We start from the raw sequence: 14,908 nt of genomic DNA, 5'->3' as shown, positions 1-14,908 counted from the left end.
TTATGCTTGACATTGCTGATTTTCATTGATTGATTTGATTTGCTGATTTTTTTGTACGTTGTTAATCAGTCAGTGATATTTCCTAATTCCACCTGCATGCGGATGTTGCTACAGTTTGATACAATTAACTTTACTTATTAAATATAATAATGTTAAAATTAATTGTTGTTTGGCATTTTCATTTAAATTCATCTTCAGATTATTTTTTATTTTTAATTTCTGTTCCTGTCCTACCAAATACATATGTGTTGCCTTTTGCCCGAATTGAGTTCAACATTAAGTCCTCTACTTGAAGATTACTTTTACTTCAGAGGTTCAAACTGGGTATAAAAACACATGAATATGTTGTCAGGCCTACTGTCATCTTTATATTAACAAATGATAATCTATGATATTTATAGTTTATTGTTATGCTAATGTAAAAAAAATGAAATAGTACCTCTAAGAGAAATTGCAGTTTGATTAAAATTTACTTAGGTTATTTCTACATACTACATATGTTTTTTCCACAGAATCTGCACATTTTAATCTGGTACATACATACATGGTACATTTTGCAGTAAATCAATAAATATTTTGAATAAAATGATATTTCTTTGATGATGGAGCCTATTTAACACAGATCGCAGCAGGGGTATAGGTGGGCCTGACTTTCAACCATTTACAGCTGTCACACAGAGTGAAGCAGGCTGTGTTAATGGTGAGCATTAGCTTTTCAGCTGAGAAAGAGCTGAGTCTGTTATGCGATGAGTCTGTAGGTGCCAACAGGAACAAGTCTGGTGCCTCAGGAACATGGCCTGTTTCATGCAGCATGAAACAGGTCACAAAACAACCATTGCAACAAGCTTTGTATCATGTTACCAACATACTATTTCTAAAGAGCTTACCTTTCAGATCCAGTCATAAAGTATCACTGATTGTAACCAAGACCTTACATGAGCTTGTCAAACATCTTTTTATCATATTGCAGATGGCTGATGATCCCTTTGCGCATAAAATCTACCCAGTGGTGATATGTGTAAATTGAGAATGGGATTACCACAAACCATGAAGGGGCATATGTCAAGCAGATCTTTAGTATTTAGGAAATTGTAAAATCCTGCGACACCATCGTTGCTTTCTCATTCTAAATGCCACCTTGAATCACTGATCCTGAGGCTTTTAACCATGTTGTATGACCCATTTGCTTTTGTTAAGTTGAACGGTCACAACATGGTCCCTGATCAACGACATGTGATGGCAGAGGAAAATATGCCCTTTGCTCTTTTAGTTTTATAAATAAATGGAATAATATAATAAATTTTAGTTAAAAAGAGTTTTGAACCTTAACTTTAAGAGCACTTGACCCTTGATCATCAAGGATACAAAAGGAATCATCTAATCCCAATTAATAACTTGTGTCATATCTGGTTAGGTTCATGGAAGAAGACCACTGGTTTTAGGGTTAAAGGAAGATTGTGGATGTGTTTAAAAGCGATAAAACATGTTTTGTGTAAAATAACTGTTATAAAAAAGTTTGAAGAGAGAAAAGAGAACTAAATAATTTAGACTGTGCTTTGCCTCATCAAATACAAGTATTAATCAAGAATAAAGATAATATTCCAATAACATCCCAATAGAAAAAAAGCTGATTTTAGCTGATCACAATTCGAGTTGCAATCTAATCAATGGTGCATCAGTAGGACTGAAGGATTCACATAACATTATCCATCATCTCCTGAGAGCCATCATGAGATTGCCATCACAAGGTTTTTGCTTGATTAGGTAGTGTAGAGTGTGGACACAGGGGACATGAAAGATGAGATGTCATTATGCAACAGACTTGAAAACCTGGACTTTTATGACTTAATGGGCCTACATACTGTATGGTTTAACCTGAAGAGCCACCAGAAAACTGCCCTTGAAGATTTTCAAAGATCTTTTTTAGCATATATTTTATCCACCTTATTTGAAAATCAGGAACATAAATTGCACTACACCATCATAAAAAAAAAACATTGGAAAGCAATCAAAGTTTGACTCCCAGTAGTCCTTCTCAGGGATATCACTGTTGAAGCTAAAAACCCATTCTTTAAAACCACGTAAATCCCAAATTCTGATCTCTCGATGTATTTGAAGTTGCTGGGAAAAAGCAACATTAACCTTTTATAATCTAACAAAGCATGCCATAATGTGGAGCTTGGAGATGTTTAATATGTTAACATTTAGAAACCCAGGGAAAATCAATGGCTAGAGATTGAATTATTTAGAATACACAAATGTTAGACCACAGTTGCATGCTCAATTTGCAGCATTGTATAAGACTAAAAACTAAATGAGTACCGTGCAGTTAACTCCAGAAGTGAACAATCTTGCCCTATTCCTACAACAAAATTACATTTTTAAAAAGAAATAAGAACTACAACTAATGAAAAATAAATTGCAAGGAGGTCATTGGGACTGGTGGTGGACTTACAGCACAGGACTGTTATGCAATAGACCTGCATTGGACTCCCATGTGTGGTTAGATTTAAGAACTTTGGTTAATGTTAGTGTAAGATCAGGTTATTATTGCTACTTTCTTGTACTGCTGGAGGATTATGACTCATAGCACTCACTGACATAAAATCTTCAAAGAAAATTGTTCCTCTTTTACGACCTGATGTTGACCTGTACACAGATTCTAGCAAGGAAAATCACACTGTATAAATATGCTATATGATAGCTCTGTGCCCCAGGGATGTCTATGTCACGAAAAAATAGTGCCTGAATTTCCAATACAACATTTTGATGATGTATGTTTAATCTCTCTGAATTTGTACATCTGATGACTTCTGTTGTGTGTCTTGTGATTAAAATGTAATCAAAAGGAGGGAATTGTGATGGAAAATCAAGTATGATTAAATAATTACATTTTAATCTAAGTGTTTTGCCTAGTTGTAATGGCTACTTGTACTCAGTGTACTTTTGAAGGATGTTTAAAATATTGTTCAAACGTTGTCTCATATACTTTCTGTCATATATATTGCGTGGAATGTCAGTTTAGTTCTACTGTATAGCAGCAAACTTTTTTGTAGAGAAGGTTCATAAGAAAAATACATTATTCAAGTATAATGTTTAAACCTTCTTGTTTTATATTTTACCTGCAGGATCTGGGGTAGGCAGTAGCTGACTCCTCATTCAGATTTTAGGAGCTCAATGGGCTTGACAAACTGCAAAGAAGGAATTCAACCGTCTGGGAGAACTGGACCTCTTGCTCAGAGCTTGCTTTGTCAACAGTTTGAACCTTGAACCTGAACCTTCAAATGAGAACTGAAATCATGTATGATCATTTTACATCTAATTGTCTACTCTAATTGCTTTAGAGCTTGAGGAGGAGGAAAAGGGCTGCCACGAGTGGGAACTCAGAGATCTGAGAATAGATATCCTCCATTTGCCTACAAATGGTCAAAGTGTTGAAATACAGCTGTGACCAGGAGCAGGAACTTCATTAGCCCCATCTTCTGCCAGTTTTTTTGCCCCATCACCACCACCAAGCAGCATCATAGCCCACCCTTTTACATGTCTTTGGAGAAAGAAGTAAATAGGTAAATGCTTAGGTTTGAGTTAGATACCAAATAAAAATGGTCTGGTGTTGTTAAAGGGTCATGGTTTTCCATCAATTCATGTGAGTTATTACAAAGCAAGTGTCGTTTCATATTTGAACTCTAATCTCCTGTAGGAGAGTTTTCTGCCCGACTTTAACCCCTTTTTGGCCAACGTTTTACTAGGTGATTGTGTTATGTTTGCACCAACCACTCCACCTCGGTCCACAATAATACATTTTGGCTTTTACAAACGACCTAGTCATATTTTATACAACAGTCTCAGTAATGAGCCCTCACAGGAAAACTTGGTTAGGAAATGCCAAATTGCAAATGATATGAAATATGAAAAATGAGCCCATACAACGCCTTACTTATGCTTCCTCGCAAGTAACCATGTTGAGAGAAAGCTTTTTTATCTGTTCAGTAAAATGGGGCCAGACTGATATACACTTATGGATAACCTTGACTGGAGAAAAGAGCCTTACATTACCATTTTTGTTGTGCATTGCTGGACTCTAATGCTGAGCCTGCTGCAGTATAACTGATAATGTTTTCGGGAAAACACAATATATTCCCATCCAGTTCCCAGGGCATGCCCCATCTATTAATAGTAATACAGCTTTTTCCAAAATATTGGAGAATCATTAAACTCATCTGCAAACAACTTATTGAATCCTTCATTGAAATCTGGGTTTTTACGCCTCTCTGACACAGGATTTGGCAAAGAAATAAAATGAGGATGTGGGAATGATTTAAACACAAAATAATCCCTTCTTTAGAGAGACAATGAGTTTTAAGTTAATGTGAAGCGATTTCACAGATATGCATTAAGTAGAAGGAAAAATAGTATTTTCACCATGTTGTTTTCTTGTTCTTTGGCTTCTGCAGAGTCTGTCCAGCTATGTAGCTAGAAGCAATGCTGCAAAAGGAAGAGGGAGTTAAGAAATTTGACATCTCCTGTGAACAGCAGAAAAAAACAAAAAAGACACGACAGACTTCTGATCAGATTTTTGGGAGTCTATGTCACTGGGAAACAACCAAATCCAAAATTTCTCATCTTTGTAGTTAGACCAGAAATAGGGGCCAGATCAGAAAGAGTTCTGCTTTAAAGTCAAAGGCGTACTTGTCAGTTTTGTTGAGGTCAGAAAGACCCTAGGCCAGACAGGTTAGATATGAAGCAGCACAGTCCTGTAATGAGTTTTCTCCCTTTCTTAGGTGCAGACAACCTCGGGGGATCCTTCAGTCTCAGCACAGTCCCTGCAGTAAAAGACCGGTCTTGACAGGAGAATGACCCTATCACTAAACACACTAAGATGACGTCACTGACTAACCCACAGGTCAGGGAGATGCTGGAATAGCCCTATGCTGATCTCAAAGGACAACACAGGGACAACAACCAGGCAGACTGCGAAGCTGATCTCACTAATTAAAAGAAAAGTCATCTTTTCATACCAAAGATAGTTTGTGCTTAAACTCAAAGCAGTTCCAGAATAAGAAAGGCTGAGGCTGTACCAACTCCTCTTATGGTACAGTGAGATTAGGTGAAAATTTGATTTCATATGCTTTCAGTGTCTTTTAGGCTGGTGAGGGAAATTGATCGATTTGCATCGATGGTATTAGGGCTTTGACTGGGTTTCAAATTCATTATTCTAAAGTCCTGTTTTATTTTTTCTAATTTACCCAGTTTTAATTTGTGCATTTACTTATATTATACTATTACATTATTTATTAACAGATAACTTTTCTAAATTGATTCATTGTCACCGGGTGCTTAAACAAACATTGAACTGTCTGTACTCCGCCTGGTCGCCTGTCAGCCAGCAAATTCTTGTTGTCTAAAAGCCATTAAAATCCTATTGGTAGTAAAAGTGAAACAGAACAACTCGTGAATAAATACAAAACATTTGCACACATGCTGTACTTCCATGTATATACAAAGCCTCTGTCAGTGACATTATTCAGTTATGCAAAAATTTAATCCGATTTCATGCAACCAGCCTGGATGCTTTTTTTTTTAAGAGATGCATTTATATTATGAAGCTAATAGCACTTGTCCCATATGTTATCCACAGATATCACATGTTGGTAATGTAAGTGATGCAGCATTTTTATCAGTTTATTCTTCCCAAGATTCCCCTTTTCAGACTAATCCAGATGCTTACGGAGAATCAATGCAAGAGATTTAAAAGCTTGCTACTTAAAATAACTTCCATTGATTTTAAAAATACTGTCAGCTCCATTTAATTAGAAGCAGTGAACAGCACTGTCTTTCTTCCTTCACCTAACACCTCATCATTTCAACTTTGTATGGATGAATCTCACATTGGTGACAACTGTCCTTGATTGTTTGACCCATTTCTTAGCGTAAATAGCAAGTCACAACTCTGATTGAAATTGCTCTGAAAACAACATGGATTATTTTTAGATTAAACAAGAAAACACCTCTGCTATGCTGAAACGTGTTGAGGGTAAGTAAACATTGAGGCTTTATGTTTTCCCAGCTTGAAAGGATTGCGTGAAGGAGACATGGCTTAACAGCTCGATCTAGATCACTGAATTAGCATAAATAGGTATTTGAGTGTGATTCATCAGCACAGCCCTGACAGGGGACAAATGTCTTATCTGTGAGTGGACAGTTTTTAAAAACATTTCTCTTTCTCTTGGGGCGTGCCGGGATGTCAAATTGAAGTGCACGAAGAAATAGAAACCAAGAAAAAGGGATTTGGGGTAAAGATGATGGACTTGGCAGAGCATGTGGTAGAGGGTGTCAGCTATGCTTTCCAGAAAGCGAGGTTCTCATTAGCATACTTCATTTGTCTAAACATAGTCCTGCTCCAATGCTGAAGGCCAAACAAACAAATAACAGTATGTGTGTGTGGTTGTGTGTACTAATCCATGAAGTACTATATGTAATTGCAAAAATAATATGAACACCTGTGTTAAAATCATCCAATGCCTACCTCTGCTGCTTGACATACACTTTAGGACACTTCTGGAAATGTTTACTATGCTGCTTGTGACAGAGAACACTGCAAATGACTGCAGGCTGCAGCGATGCCAGGGGAATCTGTTAAAAGGTCACAGGCAAAACAACTGGCTGGAGGGAGGACATGCAGTGACAAGGAAGCACGTGTTGAAGAGGCACAAAGCTTCTGGGACAAATTTGAGTCTTTAAGTCTCATTCACTTAGTTTCCATAAAGGGAGCGAGATGTAGGAAAATTTCTCTTGGCATTACACTGTGAGTGGCCTGGTGTGAATGGATGTGTGACAGCAGCAATGTATGTGATGTTCTGTATAAGCTTGATGCGATTGTAGTATGATTCATTAGGGTGGCTGCCTCATGCATGAAGAGAGATACAAAGCAGTTCACAGATGAATTTAAATGCCAGGACCCAAATAAGAGTGAATAGCCTTGGTAAAAATGCTTCAATCGAATACAATTGAACACAGCAAAGTTTAGTTACATCTAGAATATTTGATACTTTTCACAAAACCCAAACAGCCCTCAGAAGTTGAGGCAGTGTTTATACTGTCCAAGTGATGTGATTTGGTAGTATGAGTAATAACTGAGGATGTATTTTAAGAGGCAAGGATTTGGCTGGTGGTACTTTCACTCTGTCAGCTAGCAAAATGCTCCATTTTCTAACACCGACTTTGATCAAAAGCATTAAATATGTGCTATTTTGGAGCTTGAGGAGAAGATGATGCTGCATTTTTCCCTTTCATATGATGTGTTATAGAGAAATGACAGAGCTATAAGGCAAAGAAAAGGACTGTACATAACTTGTTGTCAATCTGCGACTGTGTGACAGACGCTCTGATGCTTTAGGTATATTCAGAAATTTTCAAAAATATTGTAATGATCAACTTTAACTACCTTTGGATTTTAATTATGTGGGTTTGGGTTTTACTTGTGTCCATATTTCTCTGTGTGCTGCAGTGATTGTTTGCCCTGAAACAGGTTAGTCATCCACAGGTAGGTGAGATTTGGACAGCACTCTTTCCTGTTCTAGTATTGTTATTGTGCGTAGGAGAGAGAAGAGCTATAAGGGTTAGCTACTCAATGAGTAAAAGAGATGGGTAGAAAGAGAAATGGAGAGTGAGAGTAAAATGAAAAGATAAATATAGAGTATAAATGTATCTCCGCATGAGGTAATTTGTTTTCCCAGTGTAGCCTCTTACACGCAAAACTGGTTAAGTTCACAGTAAAATATTTATTTGATTTCCTTTGATTTACTTAAGATATTCCCTATAAACTATATTTTGAATCCACATTAAATCAGTTATGTTGCATTTGAATTGAATTCTAGAAATAAACTCATAGTTTGTTTTTCATCAACATTATACCACACTTGTTCAGTACTGCAGAGAGAACTGAAAACTTGAATAACCCTAATGTAATTTCAGTCTTAAAGTCCTTACAGAAAGGGGGGCCCGCTGGCTCAGTGGTAGAGCATTGGGTTGGAATGCCAGAAGGTTCAAATCCCATCCCACTAGGTGTGGCCCCGCCCAGCCACAAAGGGTGACGTTGGTGTCAGTCTCGAGCCCAGACAAAATCAACACATGGAACATCTTTTGCTGCGGCGACCCTGGAAGGGGCAAGCCAACAGCCGCTGATCTGTTTTTAAGGTTTTCACAGAAACCTCATTGGCTTTGTTATTGATTCAGACACTGTTAGCTTTTGTTGTTACTATAACCCCTTAAAGCATCTAAATGTATTCATCTGGTAATGTCTTAGTGTAAAATATGACCAGGTAGGTTGTTTGTACAAGCAGGCCAAGAATCATGGCAAATATTCCAGGAAGTGGGAAGTAATAAAACCATTGTCTTGCAATGATGCAACTGTACAAGCACTTATTGGTTACAAACAAAATGGTTTATAAATAAAAGGTTTTAACCCGACACATCTTTACTGTATGTCTCTAACAAAGATATTTGAATAGGCCAAAATCAAAACTAAAATACATAGAGCAGCTGTGTAAAATCCCTGCCTATTAATATTAAAACATTCTTAGACCATGGCAATAGTATAGTTACATCCTGATTTTTTCCCTTTTTCTCACTGGTTTTACTAATATGCTCCACCACAAAATTAATCTCTTTTTCCCAAATCCCAACATGCCGCATTTGGGAAATGGTAAGTAGCCACTTATATAGCGTTTTTTTCCAAAGCTTGCATTTGCTGCATTGCTCTGTGCAGCACCATGACGATGAGTCAGTAAGTTTAGAAAGTGGCAATGGATTAAAACTTCTGCCTCCACCTCATGCAAAAACTCTACATTCAGTTCATGTTTCACTGCAGTAGTCATGTTGAAGCAATGGTTGACTGTGATGCTAAAAGGTCACTATTAATTAATCCAATGCTGTATGCTCTATTGGCTTGTACACTATTAAATGAAGCCTGTGGTGACAAAATTGGCTCCCAGTGCAATGAAAAATACAAAAGTTAGTGACATGAAGTAAAGCAAAAAATAATTAGATTCATTTTATATTTCCTTAGTGACTTTTTACCTGGGAGACATAAGCAACAGCAAATACACTTTTATAGTTTCTTGGGTGGTAAATACTGTATGAAACTACTGTATAGCCAGCAGCAGGTAAACGAAACCTAGAGTCTGGAAGTCTGGAAACAGGGACAAAACAGCTCTGTGTAAAAATGCAACTCTGTTTTTTTGTCTGAGTTAGAATAGATACAGCATGAAAATCTTGGAGCCTAAAACGTAAAGAAGGTTTTTGTTGTCTTTAGACAGAACCTGTTGTCTCCTTCCGTGTTTACAGTCTCAATGTCATAGCTGACTCATGAGCAGTGTTGGGAAAAGGTACTTGTTAAGAGGAAAATATTACATTTATTAATAGTCATTCTAAGAAATAACTTGAGACAATATTAAACTCTTAGTTAGCAATAGTTACGTTTGCATTTTTTCTTTTGCAAAACGGCACATAAACTGACCTTTGGTCAAACATTAAGTAAAATTATGAAGGCCCAGTTACAAGGTCAAAGTACTTGTAATTTATCAGCCACACCTCTAAATGACATTTCTGCTTTTCATGACTGGTTACATAATGTCAGCAGGTCTGCACCATCCTGTTGTACAAACACATAAGCCTTTCTTCACAGTCTGATCAGAAAAGAGATGAGACATTTGAGGAGATTTACTTTATCCATCCAACATTAATTCACACAATATGATACATAGTAATGCACTACTGCATAAAGTAACTGATGAGATAACATGCTATATTACTGTCTTACTATGACATGTAATATATACTCTGTTACCAAAGTAAGGTGTTAAACCCAACAAATTTGGAAAACATCCAAATGAAAGTGGTACCAGTAAATAAAATCTCTGCAAAAAGAAAGAAAAAGAAAGAAAGACATAAACAAACAATCAACTTGCCCTGCTTGTGCTTCCCAGCAGATGAAGCTCAGCCATGTCACTATAAATCCACAGCCACTCTGCAGCCAAAAAAAACCCTCATCAAAGGGTGTCATCCAAAAACATCAAAGGACAGACCTGGCTGAGAAAAGGCAAAGGTTTCTCTTTCTTTGAAACTGTCTGTTCTCATTTTTTTCCTTTTAGCAACTGTCTGTGATATGTACAGTATAGCCAGTGAGACAGTAAGTCCTAATTTAACTTATTTAGGTTATAAGATGGGGATCTTCTAAACTACTAATGCTGTCAGCAAATCCCACAGTGCTCTATTGTCAAAAAACTAGTCAAATAACTAATTAAAACACATCGATTAAACAGACAGTTGCAGTAAGTGATGCATTTCTTAATTGTAATAAACAAAGGAACTGTATTTAGAAACAGCTCTGTAGATCAATACCAGCAATGACTTTCACAATCTTTGGAAAGAATATTTCTCATGATGTAATCAATTACATTTATACTTATATGATAACACAACACCATGTAGCACAACAAGCTAGTTAAGGCGGTGAAAAGAGCCAAGAACGTGTGTCCAAGCGTGTGCAGTGACCTTTGCCTTACAGAAACTGCACTTAGAGATTGTGAAATTGCCATTATTAGTCTGCGAGGCTGTTTTTAGATAAACTACCCTGCTCATATTTTCCATAATTCAGTCATCAAGTGCAATACTGTGTTTTTCATAGTTTTTAAGCAACAATCGAGTGGTATAGCACAGATGAATAAGTTGAACTATCTTCTTGATATACACATAACCCAAATTTTTAGTAGGATAATTTGTATATACACTCAATCAGGCCTTGGGGTCCAGAAAAATATTGGATAGTGGGAAAAAATCTTATAATAACATGTATTGAGAATAAGATAACTGGCTTTAACCTTTAAGAAAGGCTAAAGTCTCTGTATTTAAAATCTGTAATTACTGTGGAGAACCTTTACTCTGAGATTTTATATGAGTTTCATTTTTAGATCTTTACAATGTCCTGAGCACAAATCAGTGGGGCGGAAAGTCTGTGGCATCACGGTTCTACCTTTAGTTTCATGATAAAAAAAACAATCAAAATTGTGTTTAGTTTAGCAAGATCATTTTCACAGACCACTGTTTTTTTTATCTTAAATACATTTGCCAACTGTAAAGGCTGTAGACAAACTACAGTCTCATAAATCCAATGTCACTACCACTGAACTTCCAATTTTTCTTGGATTTTTTGCAGTCACCTCTTTTACCAAAGACTCTTTGTATAGTCATTGAGTTATTATCTCAACGAAGCAGTAAAAGTGGACTACTGAGTACATGATTCTCTGCTTTCAGCCCGATGATGTTTAATGTTACTGACAACCACTGTATAGCCTAATTTATCCACTTGTTAGTTGCTGCCTTTTTAAGACAAACATAGAAAGATGGAGTGAGTGCATGGGGTAGTTACTAAATGTTATGTTGTGAAATAAATCATTGACATTCTGTTCAATTTAGAGCTGATTTCAGACTTTCAACCAAAAACCTGCAAAGCCATTAGATTTACGACAAATGATCCAGGAGTAAGAAAAATTCCAACAAGTTTACAGATTTTATAACTCATTCCAACAGCACCTTACTGAAGTATCAATAACAGAATCAAAATGTAGGAATTAATTCGTGCTACTAAACTGTATTTTGAGAAACCATTTCACGATTCTTTCTGGCTGCTGATTGGTCAGCGGAACAAGCTGCTGCGATCCCCCCCACCCCACGCTGAACACCAGGTCAAGGAGGGAGAAAATTTACTGACAACTAGTAGTGGTAGTTTTCCTCAAGAAAAGTAGATATCTGGCAAAAAAGTCGCCAGTTTTGCAAATAGCCTATTTTGACACAATGTTGCTGGTCTGAACAGTCACCATAGTGACAGTGTCACTACATTGGCAACACTGCACTGCACATTGGAAAGTCATGTGACTGCACACAGAAAGTCATGTGACCACAAACGCCAGATGCTCCTCTGCTCATCTGCTCATCTCTTTTAGCGTCACACAAACAAAGAATAGACTGTCACATTCACGTACATAACATACATATTTTGTTTTACTAATTCATGGCTTTTTGCGGTTATATATTCTGGCTGACATTGCGATTGCGATTAGACAGATTAGACAGGACTAATGTATACAAAAGACTGAAACACATCACCTCAGAGCTTTTTGGTTCACTGGCTCTGTATTTTTAGCTGTGTTACGTAAGGGTTTGTAATACAATTACAGTGGGAATCTAAAGACTCACAGTGTAGACTGAAATTCTCCAGCAAACTGCAAGGGTTTGATGGTTTTACGAAAAAGCTGCACATGAAGAAGCCTGCAGTATATGGGCCAATAATTTACAAGAGGTGAGGTGAACTTCAAAAGCGTCAAGCTTCAAAAAGCAAATAAAACAAATGACATACATAACCTGCATAGGAATGAAGACAGGGGAATCATTAAAATTCCATGTAAGAGAAGATTTAGGTGCTTAATAAGGCATAATTGCAGCAGAGAGTCACAGTTACTAAGGAGGGGACAATGGGGTTTCTTTTTTTATCTTTGGGTGATGGTCTGGATGGTAGAACAAAGTCATTACCAGGCAATCCAGGGAAAGTCCTTGTTCAGTGGAAAATAACACACTTCATCCTTCATTGGATCTGCGTGCGTCAGTGTGTGGAGTTTTTTGATTGTATAGTTTGTAAAAGCAAAACATGAACAGTCGGAGACAGATGAGGCCAGAATGTGAGGAAAGAAAAGCTGCCTCCATTTGCATTAGTTCTGTGATTTTAATTTTCTGTCTTATGCAGGGTGTTTTTTTCTGATTACACAGTTGGTAATGGCCTAAGTGATGCATGCATTATTTAAAGCATAAGGGGAGAGTATTAGCCAGCCATGAGAAGAGACAGTCAATAGCTAGTTAGTCTGTTGATGTGGTGCCATTTACCAGCTTTAGGAATTTTAATTTTCTTTATTGTCTCCCTTTCATAATTTACTCACTGTAAGGAGGGTCTAACTCAAAAAAGTGTAAATAAATAAAATTGTTGCATGTCTGTTGGTTTCACTGTGTGCACATGTGCTGCTGGGTTTGTCTCTCTCGCTCTCTCTCACACACAAACACACACACACACCACACAGATACACCCACATGCACCTGCCTTGGGTACCTATTTCAATGAACTATTCAATGGATGCATTATATTCATCATCGTACATTATTCAGATTTGAATCAGGGGCTGTCAGCTTGCTGACGATCCAGCTTCCAAATTTAATAGCTTGGACAAGAATAGCCGTGACAGCACATTGCTGTGATTCAGTGGATTTCTATGACACACTGGCCACTAAATGTAAAATTTTATTTAATTTTCTGATCGGTTGTACTGTGAGACACTGGACAAATGTGATTACCCCCGTGCCTCCTGCAGTATTTTCTCTGTCTCTAGTTAATAGCTATGGTGGCCGTTTTAATTAGTCAGCCAGCTGTTTCATGTGATTGTGTTTGTGCATGTCTGTGGTTATACACAAAGCTGACTCAGGGAAACTATTGGTTAACTTATTGACTTGGAAACAGTTTAGTTACATGGAGGGGCTCCAGCCATTGCTCCTTTGCAATATATATATTTAAATTCAGATTTTGAATGCGGCTGAAGTTCTTTATGTTATCCTTTGTGCATTAAGCAGCTTTGCCCTCAAGCTTTAGATCAAGGCTACTCTGTTTTTCTTTCATAATTAGTTTTGCCTTCATAATTTGATGCACAACCAATCCAGTTTTCAGGATGCTTGCGTAGTTTTACCTGCGACTGCATGTTTTCTTCACCACACAGCTGATAATGCAGCATCCAAAATGCTAAAGTAAAGTAGTTTCCAATCCTTGGTTACAAAGATATGTGCTAAATGACTACACACTCCCACATACACGCGCTCATGCATGCACACATTATCTAACAGGAGCATGTTGTTCTTTTGGCCATATTGTTTATTCCCATTAGAACACACAGAAAAGAGATGATATTCCGGCAATGAAAGATGATTTTTCTCCAATGACAAGTCTTAGCAAATTGACCACATAATAAGATGCTATGATGACACATCGGAAATAAATGCAGGTTGGACAAGCATCTGTAAAGAATAAAAGTGGAGCCGTTGACATTAAACCGCAGTGGGAAATTTTTTTTGTTTACACTTTTTAGATGTACAGTATCTGATTTCCAAGCCTAGAAAACACCCTGTAATTTGCATTGTATTAAACATCCTCAGCAACAGAGGGCATGCAAACTCTGACATGTGACCTTTGAAAGACAAGTCAAACAATACCGTGTGCTTTGGCCTTTACAGGTCAGGTGACAGATTCCAAAACACTATTCACACAAAAAAAAAGACAGAAAAAAAAAGGGCCAAGATGGAAACAAGCACGTGGACAAACAAGAGCTGAAATCATACTGTGAAAACTAAAGGTGGAGTTCACAGTAAAGAGTTACAAAAAAGGAAATTGTTTCAGTAGGTGATGCATGATATTAGATGGAAATCTGCTCCCATCATGAATTTACCAAAGCTTTTCGTGCATCAAATATCAAGGATAAATATCTGTGAAATATTGGAACAAAAAAAGATCTATAGAGAATTTCATTTTGCTTGTGGAGCATGTAAAATATACAAAAAAAAATCAATAAAACTTCAAATAGCAGTTGAGCTTGAATATTTCAATCTACATTTGAATACCACTTTTACTCAGGATTGACACGCATCATCTAGTAGCAGCAGCTAGGTGGGTGGTCAGGTCAGTGTGGAGTCCCCTCATGGGAAATTGTGCTTTGTGTACCAAGAAAAGGGCTTGGAAAGATTTTTTTAGTTGCTGCAGGGGGAAGGGAAATTCAATTGTGGCAGGCAAAATGTTTTCAAAGTAAACCAGCAGTAGCAT

The sequence above is a fragment of the Channa argus genome, chromosome 6 (genome assembly GCF_033026475.1).
Source record: "Channa argus isolate prfri chromosome 6, Channa argus male v1.0, whole genome shotgun sequence".
Taxonomy (NCBI): Eukaryota; Metazoa; Chordata; class Actinopteri; order Anabantiformes; family Channidae; genus Channa; species Channa argus.
This window is presented reverse-complemented; position numbering follows the sequence as displayed.